The sequence below is a fragment of the Aethalodelphis obliquidens genome, unplaced genomic scaffold, assembly GCF_003676395.1.
Source record: "Aethalodelphis obliquidens isolate GAN/ISIS:26980383/991018 unplaced genomic scaffold, ASM367639v1 scaffold8, whole genome shotgun sequence".
Lineage (NCBI taxonomy): Eukaryota > Metazoa > Chordata > Mammalia > Artiodactyla > Delphinidae > Aethalodelphis > Aethalodelphis obliquidens.
Window position 1 is genome coordinate 47059930 of NW_020837952.1, and position 17486 is coordinate 47077415.

The window sequence follows — 17486 nt, forward strand, 5'->3', positions numbered from 1 at the left end:
CCGGGTAGGCTCCAGTGTTGTGTCGCCTCAGGCCAAACAACCAACAGGGAGGGAACTCAGCCCTACCCATCAGCAGACAAGCAGATTAAAGTTTTACAGAGATCTGCTCACCAGAGCAACACTCAGCTCTACCCACCACCAATCCCTCCCATCAGGACGCTTGCACAAGCCTCTTAGATAGCCTCATTCACCAGAGGAGAGACAGCAGAAGCAAGAATAACTACAATCCTGCAGCCTGTGGAACAAAAACCACATTCACAGAAAGATAGACAAGATGAAAAGGCAGAGGGCTATGTACCAGATGAAGGAACAAGATAAAACCCCAGAAAAGGGCTTCCCTGGTGGTGCAGTGGTTGGGAGTCCGCCTGCCGATGCAGGGGACACGGGTTCGTGCCCCGGTCCGGGAGGATCCCATGTGCCGCGGAGCGGCTGGGCCCGTGAGCCATGGCCGCTGGGCCTGCGCGTCCAGAGGCTGTGCTCCACAACGGGAAAGGCCACAGCAGTGAGAGGCCCGCGTACTGCAAAAAAAAAAAAAAAACCCAGAAAAGCAACTAAATGAAGTGGAGATAGGCAACCTTCCAGAAAAAGAATTCAGAATAATGATAGTGAAGATGATCCAGGACCTCGGAAAAAGAATGGAGGCAAAGTTCGAGAAGATGCAAGAAATGTTTAGTCAAGATCTAGAAGAATTAAAGAACAAACAAACAGAGATGAACAACACAGTAAGTGAAATGAAAAATATACTAGAAGGAATCAATAGCAGAATAACTGAGGCAGAAGAACGGATAAGTGACCTGGAAGACAGAATGGTGGAATTCACTGCCACGGAACAGAATAAAGAAAAAAGAATGAAAAGAAATGAAGACAGCCGAAGAGACCTCTGGGACAACATTAAACGCAACAACATTCGCATTATAGGGGTTCCAGAAGGAGAACAAAGAGAGAAAGGACCGGAGAAAATATCTGAAGAGATTATAGTAGAAAACTTCCCTAACATTGGAAAGGAAATAGTCACCCAAGTCCAGAAAGCACAGAGAGTCCCAGGCAGGGTAAACCCAAGGAGAAACACGCCAAGACACATAGTAATCAAATTGACAAAAACTAAAGACGAAGAAAAATTACTGAAAGCAACAAGGGAAAAACAACAAATAACATACAAGGGAACTCCCATAAGGTTAACAGCTGATTTCTCGGCAGAAATTCTACAAGCCAGAAGGCAGTGGCATGATATACTTAAAGTGATGAAAGGAAAAAACCTACAACCAAGATTACTCTACCCAGCAAGGATCTCATTTAGATTGGATGGAGAAATCAAAAGCTTTACAGACAAGAAAAAGATGAGAATTCAGCACCACCAAACCAGCTCTACAACAAATGCTAAAGGAACTTCTCTAAGTGGGAAGCACAAGAGAAGAAAAGGACCTACAAAAGCAAACCCATAACAATTAAGAAAATGGTCATAGGAACATACATATCAATAATTACCTTAAACGTGAATGGATTAAATGCTCCAACCAAAAGACACACGCTGTCTGAATGCATACAAAAACAATACCCATATATATGCTGTCTACAAGAGACCCACTTCAGACCTAGGGACACATCCAGACTGAAAGTGAGGGGATGGAAAAAGATATTCCATGCAGATGGAAATCAAAAGAAAGCTGGAGTAGCAATACTCATATCAGATAAGATAGACTTTAAAATAAAGAATGTTACAAGTGACAAGGAAGGACACTACATAATGATCAAGGGATCAATCCAAGAAGAAGATATAACAATTATAAATATATATGCAACCAACATAGGAGCACCTCAATACATAAGGCAACTGCTAAAAGTTATAAATGAGAAAATCAACAGTAACACAATAATAGTGGGGGACTTTAACACCTCACTTACACCAATGGACAGATCATCCAGACAGAAAATTAATAAGGAAACAGAAGCTTTAAATGACACAAGAGACCAGATAGATTTAATTGATATTTATAGGACATTCCGTCCAAAAACAGCAGATTACACTTTCTTCTCAAGTGCACATGGAACATTCTCCAGGCTAGATCACATCTTGGGTCACAAATCAAGCCTCAGTAAATTTAAGAAAATTGAAATCATATCAATCATCTTTTCTGACTGCAACACTATGAGATTAGAAATCAATTACAGGGGGAAAAAACATAAAAAACACAAACACATGGAGGCTAAATAATACGTTACTAAATAACCAAGAGATCCCTGAGGAAATCAAAAACTACCTAGAGACAAATTACAACAAAAACATAAAGATCCAAAAACCTGTGGAATGCAGCAAAAGCAGTACTAAGAGGGAAGTTTATAGTAATACAAGCCTACCTCAAAAAAAAGAAAAATCTCAAATAAACAATGTAACCTTACACCTAAAGGAACTAGAGAAAGAAGAACAAACAAAAGCCAAAGTTAGTAGAAGGAAAGAAATCATAAAGATCACAGCAGAAATAAATGAAATAGAAACAAAGAAAACAATAGCAAAGATCAATAAAATTAAAAGCTGGTTCTTTGAGAAGATAAACAAAATTGATAAACCATTAGCCAGACTCATCAAGAAAAAGAGGGAGAGGACTCAAATCTGTAAAATTAGAAATGAAAAAGGAGAAGTTACAACAGACACTACAGAAATACAAAGCATTCTAAGACACTACTACGAGCAACTCTATGCCAATAAAATGGACAACCTGGAAGAAATGGACAAATTCTTAGAAAGGTATAACCTTCCAAGAATGAACCAGGAAGAAATAGAAAATATGAACAGACCAATCACAAGTAATGAAATGGAAACTGTGAAAAATCTTCCAACAAACAGAAGTCCAGGACCAGAGGGCTTCACAGGTGAATTCTATCAAACATTTAGAGAAGAGCTAACACCCATCCTTCTCAAACTCTTCCAAGAAATTGCAGAGGAAGGAAAACTCCCAAACTCAATCTATGAGGCCACCATCACCCTGATACCAAACCAGACAAGGGTACTACAAAAAAAGAAAATTACAGACCAATATCACTGATGAAAATAGATGCAAAAATCCTTAACAAAATACTAGCAAACAGAATCGAACGACGCATTAAAAGGTCCATACACCATGATCAAGTGGGATTTATCCCAGCAATGCAAGGATTCTTCAATACGCGCAAATCAGTCATTGCCCTATTAACAAAGTGAAGAAGAAAAACCATACGCTCATCTCAACAGATGCAGAAAAAGCTTCTGACAAAATTCAACATCCATTTATGATAAAAACTCTCCAGAAAGTGGGCATAGAAGGAACCTACCTCAACATAATAAAGGCCATATACGACAAGCTCACAGCAAACATCATTCTCAACGGTGAAAAACTGAAAGCATTTCCTCTAAGATCAGGAACAAGACAAGGATGTCCACTCTCGCCACTATTATTCAACATAGTTGTGGAAGTCCTGGCCACGGCAGTCAGAGAAGAAAAAAAATAAAAGGAATCCAAAAAGGAAAAGAAGAAGTAAAATCGTCACTCTTTGCAGATGACATGATAGTATACATAGAGAATCCTAAAGATGCCACCAGAAAACTACTAGAGCTAATCAATAAATTTGGTAAAGTTTCAGGATACAAAAGTAATGCACAGAAATCTCTTGCATTTCTATACACTAATGATGAAAAATCTGAAAGAGAAATTAAGGAAACACTCCCATTTACCACTGCAACAAAAAGAATAAAATACCTAGGAATAAACCTACCAAGGGAGACAAAACACCTGTATGCAGAAAACTATAAGACACTGATGAAAGAAATCAAAGATGATATAAACAGATGGAGAGATACACCATGTTCTCGGATTGGAAGAATCAACATTCTGAAAATAACTATACTACCCAAAGCAATCTACAGATTCAATGCAATCCCTATCAAACTACCAATGACATTTTTCACAGAACTAGAACAAAAAGTTTCACAATTTGTATGGAAACACAAAAGACCCTGAATAGCCAAAGCAGTCTTGAGAAAGAAAAAAGGAGCTAGAGGAATCAGGCTCCTGGACTTCAGACTATACTACAAAGCTACAGTAATCAAGACAGTATGGTATGGCACAAAAACAGAAATACAGATCAATGGAACCGGATAGAAAGCCCAGAGATAAACCCACGCACCTATGGTCAACTAATCTATGACAAAGGAGGCAAGGATATACAATGGAGAAAAGACAGCCTCTTCAATAAGTGGTGCTGGGAAAACTGGACAGCTACATGTAAAAGAATTAAATTAGAACACTCCTTAACACCATACACAAAAAGAAACTCAAAATGGATTAGAGACCTAAATGTAAGACTGGACACTATAAAACTCTTAGAGAAAAACATAGGAAGAACACTCTGTTGTAAATCACAGCAAGATCTTTTTTGATCCACCTCGTAGAGTAATGGAAATAAAAACAAAAATAAACAAATGGGACCTAATGAAACTTAAAAGCTTTTGCAAAGCAAAGGAAACTACAAACAAGACAAAAAGACAACCCTCAGAATGGGAAAAAATATTTGCTAACGAATCAACAAATGATTAATCTCCAAAATATATAAACAGCTCATGCAGCTCAATATTAAAAAAACAACCCAATCCAAAAATGGGCAGAAGACCTAAATAGACATTTCTCCAAAAAAGACATACAAATGGCCAAGAAGCAGATGAAAAGCTGCTCAATATAATTATTAGAGAAATGCAAATCAAAATTACAATGAGGTAGCAACTCACACTGGTTAGAATAGGCATCATCAGCAAATCTAGAAACAACAAATCCTGGAGAGGGTGTGGAGAAAAGGGAACCCTCTTGCACTGTTGGTGGGAATGTAAATTGATACAGCCACTATGGAGAACAGTATGGAGGTTCCTTAAAAAACTAAAAATAGAATTACCATATGACCCAGCAATCCCACTACTGGGCATATATCCAGAGAAAACCATAATTCAAAAAGTCACATGCACCCCAATGTTCATTGCAGCACTATTTACAATAGCCAGGACGTGGAAGCAACCTAAATGCCCATCAACAGGTGAATGGATAAGGAAGATGTGGTATATATATATATATATATATATATATATACACACAATGGTATATTACTCAGCCATAAAAAGGAACGAAATTGGGTCATTTGTAGAGACGTGGATGGATGTAGAAACTGTCATACAGAGTGAAGTAAGTCGGAAAGAGAAAACAAATATCATATATTAACGCATATATGTGGAACCTAGAAAAATGGTACAGATGAACCAGTCTGCAGGGCAGAAACAGAGACACAGATGTAGAGAACAAACGTATGGACACCAAGGGGGGAAAGGGGGCTGGGGGTGGGCGTGGGGGGGGTGGGATGAATTGGGAGATTGGGATTGAAATATATACACTAATATGTATAAAATGGATGACTAATAAGAACCTGCAGTATAAAAACATAAATAAAATAAAATTAAAAAAAAAAAGAGAAGCCACAGACCCTGTTTTTGTAGCCCTCCCAGCTTCCTTTTTCCCCTCTAAAAAAGTGTTCTCCTCTTGCCATGAGGGAACTTGCACGTGGCTCACCGTAGCTGCAGACTTCAAATTCTCTGCTAATTGTGAATAAACCCATTTTTGCTGGAGGAAAAAAAAAATTCATCTTAGTTTCGAAATCTAAAATTAAATTTTGTCACATATTCATTCACTTCTTTGTGGCATTTTCCAGGAGTTGGAAACTGACTTCCTTTATCTTAAAAAACAAACAAACAAACAAGCTAATTTACCATAAATAATTTGTCTTGAAAACTCAAAATTTATTTTAAAATTAAATTGATCCTTCTTAATTACGGTCCTTCAAAAGAACTTCTGAACTTGACGTTTGACTGGATGCAGCCGTCAGCAACCAGGAATAGTAACCTTTATAAATCAGCAACATGACAGAGACGGCAGGATAGCATAGTACACCAGGGTTTCTTTATGAACCAAAGTGTTGTGAGAATTTGTTGGCAGTGATCTAGGGAAACTCTTCAACAGGGATTTCATTCAAGCCTTTAACTCACTGTAAACAACTGGCTACAATGTCCCTTTCATTTTCCCAGGATATAGACTGTACACCCAGGAGCTCTGAGTGCATTTGCAACGGCCCTTCTCCTTTTCCCCTATTGCACTTGGGAAAGAATTGAGTCAAAAAGCATGCTATTTATGATTCTTCTGAGATTGGTTTCAGGTACCTTTTATCCATTTACTATTCTGGATGATATACATTCGGCTAACTTTTTGAGGTAATGTCAGCCTAGAATGGTCTTTGGCCACATGTCTGTTCCCTTCCAGAGACCATCTGGTACCACAGGAGAGAATGAGGGGGAGACCAGAAGGCTCTGGGCTCCAAATCCCTGAGGCCAGCTCCTCCCTGTATATCCCAGTCAGCCAAGCCAATCAATTCCCCTCTATTCCTTAAACTTCTTTGAAATGAGGTTCAATTTCTTGCAAACGAATCCTTACAAATACATTCCCTGTGGCCAGAACGGGATGGATATATTACTAATTCCATTTTTCAAATGAGGAAATTGTGGCTCAGAGAGGGTCAGTAACTTGCTCAAAATCACACAGCTGGTAAATAGTAGAACAGGGATTTGAAATTAGGGCTCTCTGACTTCAAATCTGATGCTCTTTAACCACAAGGTTCTGAAACTCATGAAAGGCTATTCTGGCTACCCCAGAGGCAGGTGAGGTGGGCTCCAGGTAACAGATGTCACTGTGTATTCATGAAATTTCACAGCTCCCAGGCGAGGTTGGTCTGCTCTCCCTTGAGTGCTCCGCTACTCTAACTACTGAGCTCATGCCAAAGAGTAAGTGCTGACTCATCTGGCAAGGGGGCTCATCTTTCCCCTGTCCAGCACGTTGCAACTCTAAAATCTCTTTAAGATAAAATAAGAGGGGCTTCCCTGGTGGCGCAGTGGTTGAGAATCCACCTGCCAATGCAGGGGACACATATTCTAGCCCTGGTCCAGGAAGATCCCACACGCCGCGGAGCAACTAAGCCCGTGTGCCACAACTACTGAGCCTGCACTCTAGAGCCCGCGAGCCACAACCACTGATGACCGTGCACCTGGAGCCCGTGCTCCGCAACAGGAGATGCCACCGCAGTGAAAAGCCCATGCACCACAGTGAAGAGTAGCCCTGCTCACCGCAACTAGAGAAAGCCCGGGCGCAGCATCAAAGACCCAACGCAGTCAAAAATAAATAAATTAAAATTTTTAAAAAAAGATAAAATAAGAGGATTCAGGAAACTGATATGCACATCTAATTGCAAGGCAGAGCAGTAGTGAGCCAAGGAGGGAAATTCCTGAAGCAGATTCTTGTAGGAAACCTTCTAAGGTGCTTTTAGAATACAAGGCAGAAAGGAGGCCCTGAGAAGCATGTACCTCCAAGAGAAAGCCTGTTTCATTTACTTTTTATTTTGGTTTTTTTTTTTGGTCGTGCCTCACGGCTTGCAGGATCTTAGTTCCCTGACCAGGGGTAGAACCCCGGCCCCTTGCAGTGGAAGCATGGAATCCTAACCACTGGACTGCCAGGGAATTCCCTGTTTCATTTACTTTTTAAAAAGCATATGAAATTGTATAAAGATTCCGTATGCCTGATGGGCACACTTCTCTCCCTCTTCACAACGCGACCTCGTCTCTGATGGTGGCACGTTCTGTTTAAGCTGCTATAAACGGGTATTTCCGGTGCTTGCAGTCAAAAGCATTCTAATAGATTAAGTAGGTGCGCAAGAGATGTTTGCAGCTTCTAGAGAGGAGCTGATGGTATGGATTTGGCAGAGGGATCAGAGCTGTAAAGGGGTAGAAGAGTGATGGGGGGAAGTCAGGGATGAGAGCTGGAGGAAACAGCTGCAAGACATCTTAAGAAGACATAGAATAAGAAGCAGAAATCTGGGGCCAAGGGAAACGAGTGTCTGGGGCAGAGCGTGAGAGAGCATATTCTGGGTTACCATGGTTCCTGCCTGCGAGCAAGTGCAGCACAGGACTCATTACTATGCGGGCGAGGCCCAGGTGCACGGGAGGTGCAGGCCACCTGCCCGCACTCTCCTCCTCTACACACGTCCTGTACGTAGCCTGCGGGACCCCACACTCGCCTGCTTTCCCACCACCTTTGGGGACCGCTCATCCTCAGCCTCTTTGGCTGTTCCCCCATCTCTGGAACCTTTAAATGGTGGACTCTCCTGGCTTGAAATACCATTTATATGCCTACAACTCCCTAATTACTGTCTCCAGCCCAGATCTCTCACGTGGACTCCAGACTCCTAAAGCCAAGTGTCCACTGGGTGGCTCCACTTGAAGGCATCCTCATGTCCAAATTCGAACTCCTGACGTTTGCCCAAAACACACATCTCCCATCATCTCCCCCAGGTGCACAACGGCAACTCCATTCTTCTAATTGCTCCAGTGAAAATGAACTTGGTGTGATCCTTGACCCTTCTCTGTTTCTCATTCCCCACAGATGGACTGGCCACAAATCCTGTCAGTTCCACCTTCAAAATATATCCAAGATCTTCACCACTGGTACCGCCTTCTCCCTGGCCTTATCACTACCATCCATTGACTGGATGATTCTGCCTGTGTCTTCTTTTAGTTGGTTGTGTTGTTTTCTGTTTAAACTTCTCCAAGCCCTCGCTATTTCTCTCAGAGTAAAAGCCAAAGTCTGCACAGTGTCCTACAAGATCTCACCTGATCACACTGGCCTCCTTGCCAGGCATTCTCCTGACTCAGAGCCTTTTACACTCGCTCCCTCCACCAGGAATGCTATTCCCTTCACCTGGAACACTCCTGCCAGATATCCACGTGGCTGGCTCCTTCGCGTCCCCCAGACTCAGTCAAAACCCCCTAACCTCAGCAACACATATGTCACTTCTCCTCAGCAATGACCACCGTCCAACATACTGCCCATTTCATCACTGGTTTATCGTATGCCCTCCTGGTGATAGGCTATAAGCTCCTTGAAGGCAGGGCATTTTGTCTGTTTTGTTCATTGCCATATGCCCAGCATGAGTGCCTGGAGATATGAACCCTCAAAAACATTTATAGGGCTTCCCTGGTGGCGCAGTGGTTGAGAGTCTACCTGCCGATGCAGTGGACACGGGTTTGTGCCCCGGTCTGGGAGGATCCCACATGCCGTGGAGCGGCTGGGCCCGTGAGCCACGGCCGCTGAGCCTGCGCGTCCGGAGCCTGTGCTCCGCAACGGGAGAGGCCACAACAGTGAGAGGCCCAAGTACCGCAAAAAAAAAAAAAAAAAAGTTTACAGACTTATAAATATTTCTATAATATAAATATTTTTATAATATAAAAGATTTATAGAACACATGACCCTCTCCTCCAGGAAGCTGCGCAGCACCTCAAACCTCATCTGTTCACAACTGAAATCAGCACCTGCCCCACAGAAGCTCCTCCTCAGTGTTCTCTGAGCATCCTCTTCCACCGCTCCCTCCCAATCCCTCATCCAACCAACGCCTGATTCCTACAGTTTCACCTCCTAAGTGTTTCTTTATCCATCTCCTTTCTACCCTGCCTCATCTCACTGATTAACTCTGCAGTAACTTCCCTCCTGGACTTCCTGCCTGTAGGATTTCTGCTCCCTCCCCTTTCCCAATCCATCACTGGTACAGCTGTCACAGTGACTATTTTTGTTGTTTAATAATTACAGTAAATTAATTTGAAATATACATGCAGGTTGAGTACCTTTTTTTTTTGGCCACGCCGCATGGCGGATCTTAGTTCCCTGACCAAAGATGGAACCCGTGCCCCCTGCAGTGGAAACGCGCAGTCTTAACCACTGGACTGCCAGGAAGTCCCGAGTACCCTTATTTTTTTGTTCAATTTTTCCTTTTCTTTTTATCACTTGAAACATTTAAAGTCTACCAAAAAGTTGAAAGAATGAATTTTCATATACCCTACACCAGATTCACCAATTGCTAACACGTTGCCATATTTCCTTTCTCTCTTTCTCTCTCTCTCTTCTTCCCTCCCTCTGTATATATATATATATGTATGTATACATATGTATACACATGACTCTTCAGCCCTAAATACTTCCGTGTGCATCTCTTAAGAACAAGGACATCCTCCTATATAATCACAATGCCATTATCACACCTAAGAAAAATAACATTAATTTAACATCACTGGATAAGCAGTCCATATTCAAAATGTCCCCATTATTCCAATATTGTTTTTTATAGTTTGGTTGTCATATCTTTAGTTTCTTTTACTCTTGATCAGTCCCACCTCACCACACTGCCTTTTTATTTTTCATGAACTTTTTTTGGAAGAAGACAAGCCAGTTGTCTTGTAGAATCCTACTGACTAAAGAGTTACTATATGATCCAGCAGTCCCAATCCTGGGCATATATCCAGAGAAAACTAATTGGAAAAGATACATGCACGCCCAATGTTCATAGCAGCACTACCTACAATAGCTAAGACATGGAAGCAACCTAAATGTCCATTGATAGACGAATGGATAAAGAAGATGTGGTATATACACACACACAAACACACACACACACACACACACACACACAATGGAATACTACTCAGCCATAAAAAAGAACAAAATAATGCCATTTGCAGCAACATGGATGGACCTAGAGATTATCATACTAAGTGAAGTCAGAAAGAGAAAGACAAATAGCATATGATACCACTTATATGTGGAATCTAAACTATGATACAAATGAGCTTATTTACAAAACAGAAACAGACTCACAGACATAGAAAATAAACTTATGGTTACCAAAGGGGAAAGGGATTGGGGGGAGAGGGATAAATTAGGAGTTTGGGATTAACACATACATACTACTATAATGTAAAATAAACAACAAGGACCTACTGTATAGCACAGGGAACTATATTCAATATCTTGTAATAAGCCATAATGGAAAAGAATCTGAAAAAGTGAATATATACAGTGTATAAAAAGTGTATACAAGCACACACACACACACGCTCATATATATAACTGAATCACTTTGCTGTATACCAGAAACTAACATAACATTGTAAAGCAATTACACTTCAATCAAAAAAACAAAAACAAACAAACAAGAAAACCCCGCTACTCTCAGTGTTCCTTTCCTCCCTAAAGCCCTTCACTGGAAATCCAGTACCAGAAGGTTAAGATTGGAGCTTAAGATTCCCCTAGGTCCTCTGTGCCATGCCTTCCGTCTAAGCTGAACTGGTTGAAAGTTAGTCTCCAGCCCTCCACTGTCCTTCACACCCAGGTCTATGCTTCTCTTTTTTAAAATTTATTTATTTATTTATTTTTGGCTGCATTGGGTCTTTGTTGCTGTGCACGGGCTTTCCCTGGTTGTGGCGAGCGGGGGCTACTCTTTGTTGTGGTGCTCGGGCTTCTCACTGCGGTGGCTTCTCGTTGCGGAGCATGGGCTCTGGGCGTGCAGGCTTCAGTAGTTGTGGCACAGGCTCAGTAGTTGTAGCGCATGGGCTTACTTGCTCAGTGGCATGTGGGATCTTCCCGGACCAGGGCTCGAACCCGTGTCCCCTGCATTGGCAGGTGGATTCTTAACCACTGCACCACCAGGGAAGCCCTCTATGTTTTTCTTGTCACTGAACTTTGGTTCGTTCAGTCCCCTCTGCCTGGAATGCCCTTTCCCCTCCTCTTTCCCCAGTAAATTGCTACTTGTGCTTTAAAGACTCCTCCTCCTCCTTCAGGAAGCCTTACCTGATTACCCTGCCTGGGTGCTCCCCTAATCTCCATTCCTATGCCTATCCCTGCACTCAGAACACTGTGTTCTAATATCATGGGTGTGCCTGTCTCCTCCACTAGACCATGAGATGACAGAGGACAGGGACTGTGGCCGACCTACCTCTGTGTGCCTCAAGAAATGTGTGTGGAATGAATGAGTGAGAAATAGGAGAGAGGAAGAAAGGGCTCTTGTTGTTCTGTTCTTCAATCCCAGGAAGAAAAGGGTCTGCATACCCTCACTAAGGAAAAAGCCAGAAGGAGGGTAAAGCCAGGTTGATGGTCCCACTACAAGAATAAAAGCAGGGGCTTCCCTGGTGGCTCAGTGGTTAACAATCCACCTGCCAATGCAAGGGACACGGGTTCGAGTCCTAGTCCAGGAAGATCCCACATGCCATGGAACAGCCCATGCGCCACAACTACTCATCCTGTGCTCTAGACCCTGTGAGCCACAACTACTGAGCCCACATGCCACAATTACTGAAGCCCGTGCATCTAGAGCCCACGCTCCGCAACAAGAGAAGCCACGACATGAGAAGCCCGCGTACTGCAATGAAGAGTAGCCCCCGCTCACCGCAACTAGAAAAAGCCTGCACACAGCAACGAAGACCCAACACGGCCAAAAATAAATAAACAAACAAATAAATAATTTTTTCAAATAAAAGCAGAGGGGGCTTCCCTGGTGGCGCAGTGGTTGAGAATCTGCCTGCCAATGCAGGGGACACGGGTTCGAGCCCTGCTCTGGGAAGATCCCACATGCCACGGAGCAACTAGGTCCATGAGCCACGATTACTGAGCCTGCGCGTCTGGAGCCTGTGCTCTGCAACAAGAGAGGCCGCGATAGTCAGAGGCCCGCGCACCGCGATGAGGAGTGGCCCCCACTTGCCGCAACTAGAGAAAGCCCTCGCACAGAAACGAAGACCCAACACAGCCATAAATAAAATTTAAAAAAAAAAAAAAAAAAAAAAAAAAGACCCAAAAAAAAAAAATAAATAAATAAAAAATAAAAGCAGAGGGCTCAGGTCTTCTTATTGGCCTTTCTCTTACCATCACAAGGAGCCCCAGAACCATGTCCCCTGAGCCTCTGTAAGCTTTCCTAAGCTGAGTGACTTCTGTGTTGTAGTTTCCCTGTAGTAACAAAGAGTCGCGCTTTCAGCATTAAGGGCCCATAGGCCTGTCTTCAGGACAGCAAGAAAGATGCAGCTGGGGAGTCATCTCACAGTGTTGGAAAGAGGAAATCCCTAGGTAAGGCCCTGGATGGTTGGAGCTTCAAAGGGGAAAGGTCCTAGGGCCTGTGACTAGGAAGAAAAAGGAGAGCTTAGGGAATTGATCTGGACCAGAGAAATGTCTATTAGGTTTAAAAACAGGTCCCAGAAGATCTTGCATGGGGAGTTGTTTTACCAAATGTCGAAGAGTTTGGGCCTGTTGTCAAACCTGGAAAGAATGTCTTAAGACCTGGCAGTGGCTAAGGGGATTAGCTCTGCCTTAGAAGAAAGGCAAAAGTGGGAGGGACTCCAGAAAAGTATTCCAAAAATCAGAGCCCATAAGTTTTATTTTACATGCCAACTCTATAATCAGTTGGTAGGAGCTTTCAGGACTGGCAAATTGAGGAGTCTAAAGCCATCACAAGACTCAGTGAAAGAAAGAAGGAAAGAAGGAAGGAAGGAAGGAAGGAAGGGCACTGTGATTGATTAATCATGTCTGCCATGGGTTCAGGTAAGGAGGTAATAGGAAAGGACCTGGGAATCAAAAAGGAATATAAAAGAGGGGCTCCTAAAATGTATTTTTGAACGACTTAAATCTGGCAGGGCATGTACCTGAGTGGAAATATGGGTTTTGTCATTAGACAGAGCTGACTTTGAATCCTGGTTCTGCCTCATTTCTTACTGTGTAATCTTCGGCAACTTACAAAACCCAGTCTGTAAAATGGGATTGTTTTGCAGGTTAAATTAAATAATTTATTACAATGATAAGGAGATACATAGTGATTTCTATTAGCGAGGCATTGTTCTAAGACCTTTATATGTATATTAATTAATTTGATTCTCACAACAACCCTATAAGGTTATTCTTCTCAGTTTACTGATGAGGAAACTGAAGTTCAGGGAGGTTAAGAGACCTGCCAAGAAGCTCTGTGATTTCACGGTATTCTCTAAGACTTGACCCTGAAGTTCACATGGGCATAAAATACATTTAATAGAGCTCTTCAACTTAAACCAGGCAGACTACAGAGTTATGAACAGGACAGGAGCATGGGTTCACTTGAAGAAAAGAGAAAGAAGGACAAAACCAGGACTTAGGAATTTGGCCTCCAACAAAACACCTCTGGCCTTTTTACTTTTTGCTGGAACATCAAAGGCTTACTCCTGATCCACCAAAATAAGCAGGGTGGGGATGTCTTCAGCTTGCAGACGACCCATCCTGCTTTCTCCTGTGATGGATTGAGGCATTCTTTCACAACATGGCTTTAGACCAGGTGCTGACAAACTACAGCCAGATCCTGCCCATCACCGTTTTTTAAAAATACAGTTTTGTGGGAACATAGCCAGGCTTATTCTTTGATGGTGCTGTTTGATGTTTTTTCCATGGCCATTTCCACACTACTTCCGCATAACTGAGTCGTCATGATGGAGACCATCTGGCCTGCAGAGCCACCTACCTGGCCCTTTGCAGGGAATGTTTGCTGATCCCTGCTGCCCACCTTAGGCCAGACTTTCTACATATCAATATGGCATGCGTGATCAATCATCTGTCCTTAACCAGGGAAGGGAGAACAAGATGTCCCCTTGGGTGTTCGCCAGGAAAGGTATCAAGGTAGGATGTCCATGAGAGGAACCAGGGTGAAAACACATGTGGTCAGGATAGGATATTGCAGGGACTTCCCTGGCGGTCCAGTGGTTAAGACTCCGCTTCTACTGCAGGGGGTGTGGGTTTGATCCCTGGTCGGGGAACTAAGATCCCACATGCCACATGGCATGGCCAAAAAATAAATAAATTTTAAAAAAGAATAGGATATTGCAGAGTGCCGATGTTAATCTATATGATGTGTTAAAATGGCTCTGTGTCAACTGGGAATCACAGTGTTAAAAAACAAACTTCAACAAACTTAAGCAGATTTCTCATCTGCAGCAGCGGTCCCCAACCTTTTTGGCACCAGGGACCAGTTTGGTGGAAGACAATTTTTCCACAGACGGTGGGGGGAAGGCTGCGGGGGGAACGGTTCAGGCGGTAATGCGAGCGATGGGGAGCGGTGAGGGGCGGCAGATGAAGCTTTGCTTGAGCTCGCCCGCTGCTCACCGCCTGCTGTGCGGCCCGGTTCGTAACAGCCGCGGAGCGGTACCAGTCTGAGCCCCGAGGGTTGGAGACCCCTGTTCTGCGGGACTTCTCAGGACCTTTAAAATGCCATCATGCCTTGAGAGTGCTGAGAGGGGGATATGGCTCACAGAACGTATTTTCCCCACGGGACTATCTTCTTTGGAACATTCTTTGGCAGACGCTGAAATAAAAGAAATCTTTAGAATCATGCCCCCTGGGAACTAGGAATGAAAATGGTGAGGGCTGTGGCTTGCTGAGCATGTCTTTCTCTCAGCAAGGGAAGAAGCAGGAGAACTAAAGAGAGCCAGAGTGGAAAAAAAGGAGAGGTGTTTGAAGAGAAGAAGGAAGGAAGCAGAACCCTGGAGAGACAACTTGGACAGATGTGAGGAACACTGGACGACTGGACTATGGGAGGGAACAATGTGTCAAAAGCAGGGCTGTGGCCCAGTGCAGGGTGTGTGGTCACCTTCACCATCACCGTTGTCATCATCAGCACCACCAGAGAAGCTGACCTCCCCTGAGGCCTCACTACTCTGCAGATCCTGCATTATGTCCTTTAGACACATGATGTCGCTTAATTCCCATTTTACAGATGAAGAGATAGAGTCACCCAGAGTCAAAGTTTATAAAGCTTATAAGTGGCAGCGCACAGACTCTGTGAGTCGGACCCCAGAGCCCATGTTCCCACCACTGCCCTGCACTGCTCTACTGAGTTAGATGGAAGCCTGGAATTCCATTACGCAGCGCGCAAAGGATACTGTGTACAAATGCAACACCAAAACATTCAGAGGAAAAGACGAACCAAACCAAGGTCACTTTGGATATTTGGCTGCACGGGCCAAACAGCTAGAGGACGGACTTTTTTCCACAGCACATTCAGATGTTTGGATATCATATTTTCTTCCTCTCTCTCTTCTCACTCTTTTATTAACTATCCCTTCTTAACTTATGTCATAAATTATATATCAGGCTTAGCCAAAGTATTACGCTTGCTCATAAAGTGAACAAAAGAAGACATTTTTTTGAAAGTTAAAAAGCATTTTCAACCCGACCGTTATGACTACCATATTTACAATAAGCCTCATTTAGATTTCATACAACTGCCAGTTCTTTGGCGGGGGGACTGGGGCCCTCAGAATAGCTTCCTAGGACAGGTTCTGAAAACATGAATCACAGCTCAATTAAATCTTCTGTGGCTCAGAAACATACCAGCGTTAAATGCTAGCATTTATACAGTCCTAGCTAACAGATGATTTCCACGCTTAAAATATGATGAAAATAGTAAGTAAATCACACTATTTGGGGGTAGGGGGACGGACATAAACCCAGGTCTGGAAAAGCAGTCCAGGATGTGAAAAACTTGCACATTGAATATTTTGGATTTGCAGCGATGGTAAAAAAAAAAAAAAAGAAGAAGAAGATGCCGCTAGCATGCTACAAACAGCTGGAGCGCCTGAAGGTGGTTTGCATGGGACAGTCCACCTCTGATTTACTTTCTTGCATCTACAGCAAAATAACGGACAGCTGCCAGCAGGCCAGGGTGAAACAGAAAGGCCGTCACCCTGCTGTAAATGTCTGTTTACCTGGTGGGTGGTGAGGGCAGGGCTCCTTCGTCCAGAAGAGCTGCAGGGCAGAGCATTCAAATGGTGGCTGGCCCTGGGATGCTGCCCTTCACGCTGCTTCAGCTGCTTCTACGATCCCACTGGAAATCTCAAAGGGCCGGAGAGCCTCAAGGCCAATATTCCGTTTCCAAGACAGTCTTCCTCCCCCACTGCACCTCCCTTGCTTGTGCAGACTCTGGAGCAGCTCGGGTTTCTTCCACCCCTGTTCCAGGCAGCTGGGAATCTAGGCGTTGTGCTGGCTGAGTGATGTGGCCCCTGAAACCACTTCCAGATGGGCTTGGCGGGTCAGACTTCCTCTCGCAGCCTCCTCCGGCAGCCTGCAAATCATTTCAAAAACAAGGCTGCTCTGGAGGAAAACATTCCAAACTGGAGAAAAGCAGATGCTTGGAGGGTGAATTTCCACCACACATTGGGTCTAAGGTAAACTTTGAGAGGGCAGAAGTGAAAAAATTAAGTTCATACTGATTTTAAGAATATCTTTCCTGGCCACTAGCTTCTCCTAAAATGCCCTAGTCATTAAAATGCCGTTGTCCCCAAATCAAAGCCCAGATAAAAACTGTGGTCTCCCTTCGACCAAGGCAATGATAGTGACGGAAATTTCAAGATGGTGTGTTTTGTGACTGAACATGGGAAGGAATCAGGCAGTGAATCAACCCCACCCAGCTCTGTGCTGTTCTGTGTTCCTGCCATTGATTCTCAGAAATCCAGGAAATGGTGCCAGCACTTTGCCTGGGATCATGGAATTTATTTAGCAATGGCCTCTCTCCCTCATTCCTATAAAGAAATGAGTCTGCCTCTG

The 17486-nt window shown here is 43.4% G+C and overlaps 1 protein-coding gene across 7 annotated transcripts in view; it reads right to left on the minus strand.

Annotated features, from left to right (window-relative positions):
- Nucleotides 1–17486, minus strand: part of GLT8D2 (glycosyltransferase 8 domain containing 2) — a 57573-nt gene that overhangs the window by 29808 nt on the left and 10279 nt on the right. For all 7 annotated transcript variants that reach the window (XM_027107385.1, XM_027107388.1, XM_027107387.1 and 4 more), the window contains one exon: nucleotides 16649–17004. The gene's annotated coding sequence lies outside the window, so the exon portion shown is untranslated. The remainder of the gene's footprint in view (nucleotides 1–16648; nucleotides 17005–17486) is intronic.